General features: G+C 45.8%; 1 pseudogene; it reads left to right on the top strand.

The window, feature by feature from the left end:
* The first annotated feature begins 966 nt into the window (after nt 1-966).
* On the top strand, nt 967-1854 carry LOC105515564 (annotated as a pseudogene).
* Nucleotides 1855-10662: the final 8808 nt, after the last annotated feature.

The raw sequence follows: 10662 nt of genomic DNA on the forward strand, positions 1-10662 counted from the left end.
GGTATCCGCCAGGCTGTGGTTCTTATCTGGGACTCAGGTCCTCCTTCAAGTTCCTTGGTTGTTGGTAGAATTCATTTCCTTCCCATGTTTTCCATGTGGTCCTCCTTATGTTCAAGCTGGCTATGGAGGGTGGAGTCCTACTCATGTTTTGAATCTCTCTGCCTTCCCTGTTGGCTTTTGAGGGTTCATGTAATTATCCTGAGCCCACCTGGATAATCCAGGATAATCTTCCTATTTTAAGGTCAGCTGGCTATTTAATCTTAATCACATCTACAGAGTCCCCTTTGTTCTGCAATATAACATAATAATGAAAGTCCCATCTGGTGGCGGAGGTTATGGAGACCAACTCAATGTTGAGAAGTGAAAAACCTGGTTAAAAAGAGACGAGAGATCTGAACAGACATTTTACCAAAGAAGATATCTGAGTGGCAGCCGAGTACATGAAAAGATGCTCAACGTCTTTGTTGTTGCAAAGTAAAATCACCATGCGATGCCACGACACACCCAGTAGAACTGCTAAATCGGGAGAGACACTGACAAGACCAAGTGTAGGCAAACATTTGGAGCAGACGGAACCCTCCTACATGATTGGTGGCTGTTCCAATGGTATCACTGCTGTGTCAAAACAGCTCCCAGTTTCTTACAAAGTTAAACACACACTTACTGTTTGACCCAGTGATCTCACTCCTCGCTATTTATCCGAAAGAAATGAAAACATATGTCCACAAATAGCAGCTTTACTCATCATGAAACAACACAAAGGCGCATCACCCGGTGAATGGGTAAACACACCAGTGTATGTAGTTACAATGGAATATGATACTACTCAACAGCAATGCAAAAGAAATGATTTACCGCTAAAAGCAGCAGGAATGGACTTCAAAAGTATGATGCAGCTGGTACCAGTGTGCTGTGGCTCCACGTGGCCTGTAGTCCCAGGTCCGTGCCCCACATTGCCTGCCTGCCATGGAGCCTGACCCTAAGGCCCCTGCTGCCCCCGGCCTCACTGCCATCCCCGAGAGCTGGTTCCACCAGATATGCAGCCTGTGGTCCAGGCAGGCCTTGTCTCTGCTCCACGACCAGCACTCGCACTACCAGAACCTCCTTGTCTTCTGCAGTAAAACCTACAGCAATGTGCTGGTGTTGGATGGCATCATTCTGAGCACAGAGAGGGATGAGTTCTCCTGCCAGGAGATGGTAGCCATCCTGCCTCTCTGCAGCCACCCCAACCCACGAAAGCCACTCCAACCACGATCGTTGCGGGCAGAGATGGGTGTCTTGCACGAGGTGCGGAAGCACCTCTCCATGGAGTCTGTGGTCCAGTGTAACATTGACAAGGACGTCATCCAAGTCTCTAAGATGTTCCTGCCAGGCACGGCCAGTTGCTACTCTAGTTCAAAGCTGACCCTTCATGTGGGTGACAGTTTTGAGTTCATGAAGCAGAACTAGGATGCCTTCGACGTTATCACTGACTTCTCAGACCACATGGGCCTGGCCGAAAGCCTCTTCAAGGAAGCCTATTGTCAGCGGATGAAGGTGGCCCTGGCGGAGGACGGCATTCTCTGCTGCCAGGGAGCGTGCCAGTGGCTGCACCTTCACCTCATAAGGAGGCGCGGCAGTTCTGCCAGTTGCCGTGGTGGGCTGCACCGACTGCATGGTCCCCATCTACCCCTGCGGCCAGACTGGCTTCATACTGTGCAGCAGAACATGAGCACTCATGTCTGGGAGCCCGTGCAGCACCTGACACAGCAGCAGGTGGGGCAGATGCAGCTGAAATGCCACAGCCCAGACGCGCACCGCACAGCTTTTTTGCCGCCTGAATTTGCCTGCAAGGCCCTGACTGGTGTGAGCTGAGCCCCACTGCCACCACCAACACCACCTGGGACCCCGGACAAGGGAGGTTCCAGGGTGCCTGGGTGCCTCCAGCCCTGGGCCAGACCTCCCACTGGCTCTCACCGATCAACCAAGTGTTACAGGCCCCAGAATGCTGCCCGGCCTGCCCTGCTGGGTGGACTGTCTGTCTGTGTGTCTGTGTTGCTCTGTGTGGCATTCAGCCTCCAAGCCTATACCAGCTGTGCACAGCGCTGTCTCTCTCACTTCTGTTACCCTCTTCACTCACCAAACACATGTATTAACAACAACAACAACAACAACAAAATAGTATGTTTAGGAAGAAGCCAGGCACAATGTAGGTTCCATTTGCATGCAATTCTAGAAAATTCAAAACAAAACTGACAAAGAGTACTGGTTGCCAGGGGCTGATAGTGGAGAGAAGAGACTGACTGCCAAGGGGCAGGAGAGAACATTTTTGGGATGAGGGAACATTCTGGATTACGATTGTTATGGTGGTTATTTATATGACTGCATACAATTGTCAAAACTCAACAAAATGTTCACTTAAAATTGGTGGTTTTTATTATATGCAAATTATACCCCCATAGAACTGACATTATATCATTACTCTAATGGAAAAACCAGTGCTCCCTGCCAAAATTTCAGGCAGCTGTAAAAAGAAATGCGTATATATGTGGCTGGGCGTGGTGGCTCACTCCTGTAATCCCTGCACTTTGGGAGGCCGAGGTGGGTGGATCACTTTGAGCTCAGGAGTTAGAAACTAGCCTGGGCAACATGTCAAAACCCCATGTCTACAAAAAATACAAAAATCAACCAGGCATAGTGGCTTGGGTCTGTCGTTGCAGCTACTTGGGAGGCTAAGGCTGGAGGATCGCTTGAGCCTGGGAAGTGAAGGTTGAAGTGAGCTGAGATTGCGCCACTGCACTCCAGCCTGGGCGACAGAGTGAGACCCTGTCACACACACACAACCACACACCCACGAAATACATATACGTAAAAAGTATATGAACAGTATATAAAAAGAAAACAGACATCCCGGGTGTTGTGTGTGCCTCCCTGCATCCCCCAAACCCATACTGTGGCTTACTAGTCTCTAGATTCCAGCTGTGGGTTACATCAGGAGAGCCCCCTATTGCCCCCCATTGATGACCAAAGCTGTATAGATTGTGACTATGGAGGTATTTTTATGCATTGTAGAATCAGCTTAGTATGTGAAATGGTAGATGTTATTCAAGGGTGCTAGTCTAAACCCACAATTGGAGGTTTGTTCAGTGAGAAGTGATTGTACACATGGTCTGTCAAATAGGACCACACTTTGTGCCTCCAGGACTCTGCACATACTGTTCCCTCTGCTGGGATTGCTCTTCCTGCAGCTCTTTGACCAGTCAGTTTCTTCTCTCTCTTGGGATTTTGGCATCAAAGCAGTCTCAGAAAAGCCCTCACTGACCACCAGCCATGCTAATGCAGCCCCCGCCCCAGTTACTCTCTGACTCAAAGCCATGCTCATTTTTTTTTGAAGTCTTTTCCTAACTAGCTTGTTTATTGATTTAATTTTTTTTTTTTTTCAGAGACAGTGTCTCACTCTATTTTCCAGGCTGGAGTACAGTGGTGTGATCACAGCTCATTGCAACCCTGAACTCCTAGCCTTAATAAAGGGATCCTCTCACCTTAGCCTTCTGAGTAGTTAGAACTACACACATGGCTGTTTTTTTTTAATCTAAAATTTTTTAAAATTTATTTTTTGTAGAGATGGGGGTCTTGCTATGTTGTCCAGACTGGCCTGGAACTCCTGGCCTCAAACAATCTTCCTGCCTTGATTTTTCAAAGCACTGGGATTACAGGTGTGAGCCATTGTGTCTAGCCGCTGATTTAAATTCTTGAGTGTAGCTTTTCTTCCCAGCCAGACCATGAGCCCCATGAGGTTAAAGCCAGGTCTGGACCATCCTGTGCAGTTTCTCCACAGCCTTGAGTGGGACCAATCACAAAGCAGACTGGATCAATTTTCTATTGCAACGTAACTAATTGCCATAAACTTGGCAGCTTAAAACAATGTGCTTTTATGATCTCACAGTTTCTGGGGATGAGAAGTCTGGGCATGGCTTAGTCAGGCCCTCTGATCAAGGTCTCAAAGGTGGCAATCAGAGTGTTGGCTGGGGCTGGGGTCTCATTTGAGGCTTGGCTCCTCTCCTGTGATGTTGGAAGAATTCATTTCCTTATAGCTGTAGAACTCACAGCAGCTTGCTTCTTCAAGGACACTGGGAGAGCATGTCTCTGGCTTCAAATCTCTTCCTTCAAAAAGCCTGATATTCTCTTTGAAAGAGCTCACTTGATTAGGTCAGGCTCAACTGAGATAATCTCTCTTTGGATGAACTCAGGGTCAACTGATTAGGGACCTTAATTACATTTGCAAAGTTCATCTCTGCCACACAACATAATCTAATCACGGAAGTGAAATCCCATCCTATCAGCAAGTCCCACCTACATGCAAAGAGAGGGTGTTATACCGGATGTGTTCGCTGTGGGGGTGGAAATCTTGCAGGCCATCTAGAAAATTCTGCCTACAACATTGGCTCTCAATACGTTTGTTGAATGGATAAAACACCTGCCCTTCCAAATGCCTTCCTTTGTTTAAGATATTTCCTTTGCCAGGCGTTCTTTCCATCTTGCTGCCGACTTTGCTTGTCAAAATCTCCTTTATCCTCTGGCTCAGATTCCCTTCTCATTCATGACTTCCTCACTGTTTCAGGCAGACAAAGGTTAGGATTTACCTTCCTCACTACATATGTGAGGCCAGATGGTTTCTTAGTTGTAACATTCCTATGTAGAGACACACATGTACATTTACATAAAAGGGATCACATGACTCCTGTTGGAGTGTGGACACTTTTTTCTTCCCCGCCCTTCCCCTCACATCTGCCCTCCATCTCCAAATATAACTTGTATTAAAAAAAAAAAAAAAAAAGCATATCCTTCCATGTTTTCCTTTGTATTTCTATAACCCCATAACCCTGCAAAGCTCATTTCTTTCTCTAGAACTCCTTTCTCTTTCTCTCTGTTTCTCTCTCTCTCTCACACACACACAAAGGTATAAAAGGAACTTTTTTTCAAGGGAGAACGAGTCATTGTTTTGGCAAAATGGTATCGTATGACATACATTTTTCTGCATCTTGATTTTCTCATTCAACAACTTGTAGGAATATCTTCAAGTCATCTTGTATAGTTCCAAATTAAAGTTAGTTCCTTACAACAGATGTGCATTATGTCGCGAAGTTTATATACTCACAAAGTACTTAGCCATTCCCCTAGTGATGGGAATTTGTTTGCTTCTGGTTCTGCACCACTATGAGCGACCGTGCAGTAAAAGTATCTTCGTACATTTTGGTACAAATAGGATGGATTTTCAACGGTTCAAGAGCTGGGTGCATGCACAGGGTATATGCACTTTTAACGATTTTACTAAATGCTGCCAGATTGCCTTCAGAAGAGATTGTGTATTCCACATTTCTACTAGACTGTAGGAAAGTATATTTTCCCCACAGCCCAGCTGCAATAGGATTTATGGCACTTTTACATTTTTGCCAGTGTGCTAGGCATAAAGCCATAACTCAGAGTTGAATATGAAATTTCTTGAATGCTAAGGAATTCAAACATCTTTTCTTTTCCTTTACTTTCTTCTTTTTTTCCTTTTTCTTCCTTCCTCCCTCTTTCCCTCCCATCTTTCCTTAATTTTCTTTTTTTAATATTGAGATTTGGTCTTCTGGGAACGGTCTCTTTATAACCTTTGCCTCTTTCTGGTTAGTTTGTAAGAGCTCTCTGTATGTAACAGAAATTAACCCTTTATTTTATCATTTGCCTTACAATAATTTTGCAGATTTATAGTGTATATGTATATTTTATTTACATAATCTTGCAATGTACAGAATTTTAATATTCAAATATGCTTTTTTTTCTTTTATTGCTTCAGGGTTTCCATTCTTGGTTTGTAAGATATCCCTAACCTTTAGATTATATCTGTAGAATCCTAGATTTTCTTGCAAAATTTTAATTTTACTTCATACAGTGAAGTCTTCAACTTGTTAGAATAGCTTCATAGAAGACATGAGATAGGGATGCATTTTAGTTTCAGCCTTAATTTTCTGGCAAATAGGAAACCAGTTGTTCTGGCATCGTTTGCTAAACAAGTTATCCTTTTCCTATGCAAATGAAGTCCTGTCTTAAGTTACCTGGTGGTTTCTTGGGAGCTCAGCAAGCATTGCGAATGTTGGGTATAAGTTTTGTTTTCTCTCTAACCAGCTTGAGTGAACAGAGCATCCTGGGGTGCCTCTGTTTAGTTTGTTTACTCATTCATTTGACATTAGTTGTCATCTGTTATGTAAAAAGCATATGAAAAGTATATAAAAAGGAAACAGACATCCTGGGTGTTGTGTGTGCCTCCCTGAACCCCCAAACCCACACTATGGCTTACTAGGCACTGGATTCCAGCTGTGGGTTACATCTGGAGAGCCCCCTATTGCCCCCCATAGATGACCAAAGCTGTATAGATTGTGACTATGAAGATATTTTTTATGCATTGCAGAATCAGCTTAATATGTGAAATGGACTAAAAAACATGCTCATTCTATGTCCTCAAGGTCTTTTTGATTGAATACAAGATATAAGAAAAGTATAGGAGGTTTTCATCAACCAAGAAAAATAGTCCCTTAAAGTCAATTTACTTAAGACAGGGACACCATATTTCAAAATAAAGAGTGGGAAAAGTGACAGACTTTATCTCGAATAGTCAAATGAAAAGTTTTAGAGAAAGTGTATTTCTTATCTCTAACAAAATTGATGCTATAATTGCAACGAAGGGAGGCGTTGATTTGGGGCTGTTTTCCTATGAATCCCCTGCACTTCATGTTTAATGTTCACAGTTCTATAAAAGAAATTCAGCTTTGCAAAATATTTCAGAGCTCATTCCTTTCCATGAAGGACTCAATTCTTTTGTACACAAATAATTCTCCTTTTAAGTATCCATCAGGTAGTGTGTCATTAACTGGTCTAATTGCCATGTCTTCATGTGCCCATGGCTTCATGAGCTGTTCTCACCAATTTCACTTCCATGAAATTCACAAAATCCCATACTCTTTGAAGGATTTGCATTTCCACTTGGCACTGGTTTTCATTTACTTGCATTATGTGCACAGATGTTTTCGTGTCACCCTCAGGAAGGCTGCCTCCGAGGACCTGTTGGAGTTGGCACAGGGGAGACAAGTGCAGGTGTGACTGCAGGTGTGGATTTTGGAGATGAATGTTATAAGTGGTCAGTTCATTAGTGAACTCTTTTGGATTGTGATGGCTTCATCTCTCTACACAACTTTGTAATAACTGTGGGGACTCCATTCATAAAGATTTGGACCATGTGAATTCCTTTATACAAAAAACTATAATTTACAAACTGGGAGAGTAATATCGCTGGAACACTCTGGGAGTTCTGAGAGGGGAGATGTTACAGCTGGGTGGGAGGCTCATGGGGAACTGGTGACATGGGTTTGCAGGAGTGGCAGGAGTCAGCTAAGTGGTTCTTGTGGGATGAGTTGGCTTTGGCTGTGCAGAGGGCATTCCAGCTAAAGGGATCAGTATGAGCAGTTGCAGAGAGGAAGACATGAAGAGCAACACATAGGTCTCCCTTCAAGGAAGGATTTGCTGCTGGGCTACGATTGTATATGGTCAGCAGACGACCTCCAGCTCGCAGCTGGAACCACCTCTACCATTGTCAATGTCTCCCCCAGCCCGGCTTGCCCCCGGCTTCCTTTCACAACTGTTGATCCCTAAAAACAACTTCCACTGTAAACTCTATCTCAATCTCTGCTTCTGGAGACCCCAGGCCCAGGCAAGAGCAACGGGTTGGTATGGGGGCTATGGTGGGGAATCCAGGTGGTCCAGCTCCAACAGCAGGAGTCCCCATCTGGTTCCAAGTTTTCATCATCAAGCCCATACATTCCTCAGATTGAGGGGTTCCATGGTTGATGAAAAGTATCATGTGTCACGCTTTGGGATTTTTGATCTGATTTGCCTGTGACATCAGGAGTAGACTTTTATTTTTATTTTTAAATGCCTATTTCTGTGCCCAGCTCAGACCTTTAACTGATGTCCAGGTTCATGCATTCAGCTGTGGTTGGGCTCTCTCCATCTCAAATAGTTGTGAGTTTCCCTCATCGCCTCCTCCCTGCACCCCCACCTCTGTGATGCTGGCTCTTCCTCCCCAGGTGCTCAGAGAGACATGGCCAGCTCCACTCCTCCCCTGGCACCCACCTACTGACCGCTCAGCACCTCCGTCCCTCTGCTGTCCACACGGACCGATTCCTGCACTCTGCCTGCCTGCCTGCTCCCGTCACATCCCTACCTGGCTGCTCTCGGAGGAGGATCACACTGTGGCCCTTCCTGGTCTCCCTGCTCAGCCTCCACCACAGTCTATTCTGTTCAGCGATTCAGATTAGCCATGTCCTGCACCAAGCCCGAGTCTCCAGCCTCGCTCTGTGCAGCTGCAGCCTTTCCCAGGTAGACAAAAAAAAAGGTTTGTAGCAGGAAGGGTTGTGTCCCTTGAGCTAAAATATGGGTAGGGACAGCCTGGCCCTCTCACTTAAGCCAAACCTTGGCCTAGTGGCCAGGCCTTGGAAAGCAGGTAGTGCTGTCTTGTTTGCTTCTTACACAGTTCACGGGACATGATTCTGGCAGGACCCTTCCCCATCAGGGAGCCCCACCCCTTGTTTCACAGTGAGGAGCAGAGGCCCTGGGGGACTTGATGGCTGGGGTGAGTCTCCAGTGAGACATGAGTAAATTAGCTAATTAAGGCAGCTCCACTGAATACATTCTACACGCAGGCAATTTGCTCTTTACTTGCCACATAGACAAAGAAATGAAAATAGGAACTAAATCAACGTCTCAGAAAGAAAAATTACCTTTGATGAATGAATGATAATGAAAGATTTCTTGATCATTGAAAGTGTGTGAAATGGTTCTCACTCCAAGGTCAAAAAGTTAATAGCCCCCACCCAAACCAAAGTGTCCATCATTTGTTCCGGAAAGTATTTGTTCAGCACCTGCAACGTGCCAGGCATGTGACTGGGCCTTATTGATGAAACAGTGGGGAAGTCAGATCAAAGGAGAACATTAATCAAACAGTCAAACAGATGACACAGATCAGAGCCCACCCACATTTCCTGGAGTCTGACATCTTGTGAGTTTCTGGTAACAACAGGCCAGAAAGGAGGCAGATGCTGTTTGTGCAAAGAAGACAGTCAGTAGATGGGACTTGTTGGCAGTTGAACCCTCACAAGGTGATGCCTCCAATGTGTTTTAGATGCTCTCTTCTGAGGCCAGGTTATCCTTGAAAGTCTTGTCCTCCCTCTGCTCTCACCCCCATGGACAGTTCTGGACTAGGCAGGAATGACTGACCATCATGCCACAGTGGGGGCAGAAGAGATAAGGTTTGGGGCTGAGTGAACAGTCCAGGGAGTTGGCGAGTGTCACTGGAGGAGGGGAGAAAGTGAGGGGGCGAATGGGGAAGAGGGTGGGGCCAGCTTCCTGCCAGCTGAGGGGGTTTTGTGGTTCTCCCTGGCAGCTTAGATTCCCATGGACAGAGCTCGGGAGGCAGGTGGCCAGAGAACTCCCACCCTACCCCGTTCCTGTGCCACAGGGAGGATACCACATGGGTTGGGATGTGTTGCCTGAATCTGGGTGAAATACTGACCGTTCACTGTTTCTTCTTTGTGTCTGCCTGGATGGCAAAGGAGAGGTCTATTTTATTGCAAACTGTTGCACTCCTCTCTTCTCTGATGAGTGCATTCAACCAGAATGTCTGAGATCCATGAACTACTTGGTAACCAACTACTCCCAATAAAATTGCTCTAGTTCTTAGGACAATTCTTGGACACAGTGAAGATTCAGTAAATATCTGTGGACCCACTGAATGTGTGCCTTAGGACCCAGGCAGGGGCACTGTCAGGGAACGGTGCTGTTAGGGGATGGTGCTGAGGAGCCGGAGTGGTCTCAGCATAGGGGCTTTGGGACCCAGGGTCCCCTTCTAAGGAAACAGGAAAAGAGGAGGCAGCTGGGGCCTGGATATTGGAATCCATGCAGAGGGTGCCCCAAATTTGATAACAAGTGCCTCCTCTCAAAGTGAGGGCTGTGGGGTGGGTGTGACTGCAGTGGTGTGTTGGTTAAAAATATTTTTAAAAACTCTTTTGGAAAAAAAAGCCCAACAACCCTGATTTGTAGCAATTGCCAATTTCCCAGGTGTAAATACTCCCATCATGGCTGATTTCAAGCTGCCAAAGATGTAACCACCAATTAGCAAAGTTCCTGAACATTTCACAGTTGGCTCTCAGAGCCGGCTGCCTGCACTCCACTGGGCATGAGGGACTGTCTGGTCCCTACTAGGGGTCTCACAGTGGATGTGGGGTGGGTGCACCACGGGGCAGTGGGTGAGCCTGTATATACTGCTATGCAATGGGAAGCATTACTTGAATCACCCACAAAGTCCAACAGCGAGGACCTGGCAGATGTAGACCAATGAACACTAAAGGAGTGGGACCAGCAGGGATGAAGCAGAATTTCCCAAAGGGAATGGAGACCCTGCCAGGAGGAAGAGAGGCTCCTGCAGAGGCTCTGGAGCCCTTGAGAATTTTTGAAAATGACTCCTTTGATCGGGCTGCAAAACTCAAACCTGGGGGGAAAGAGATTGACTGTGGCTGCAATTTTATCAAAAGAATTATGTGGAAAAATGAGAACTTGATTCATTCTTTGATTAAGAATTAGGGCACAGGC

Source organism: Colobus angolensis, unplaced genomic scaffold, assembly GCF_000951035.1.
Source record: "Colobus angolensis palliatus isolate OR3802 unplaced genomic scaffold, Cang.pa_1.0 Scaffold263, whole genome shotgun sequence".
NCBI lineage: Eukaryota > Metazoa > Chordata > Mammalia > Primates > Cercopithecidae > Colobus > Colobus angolensis.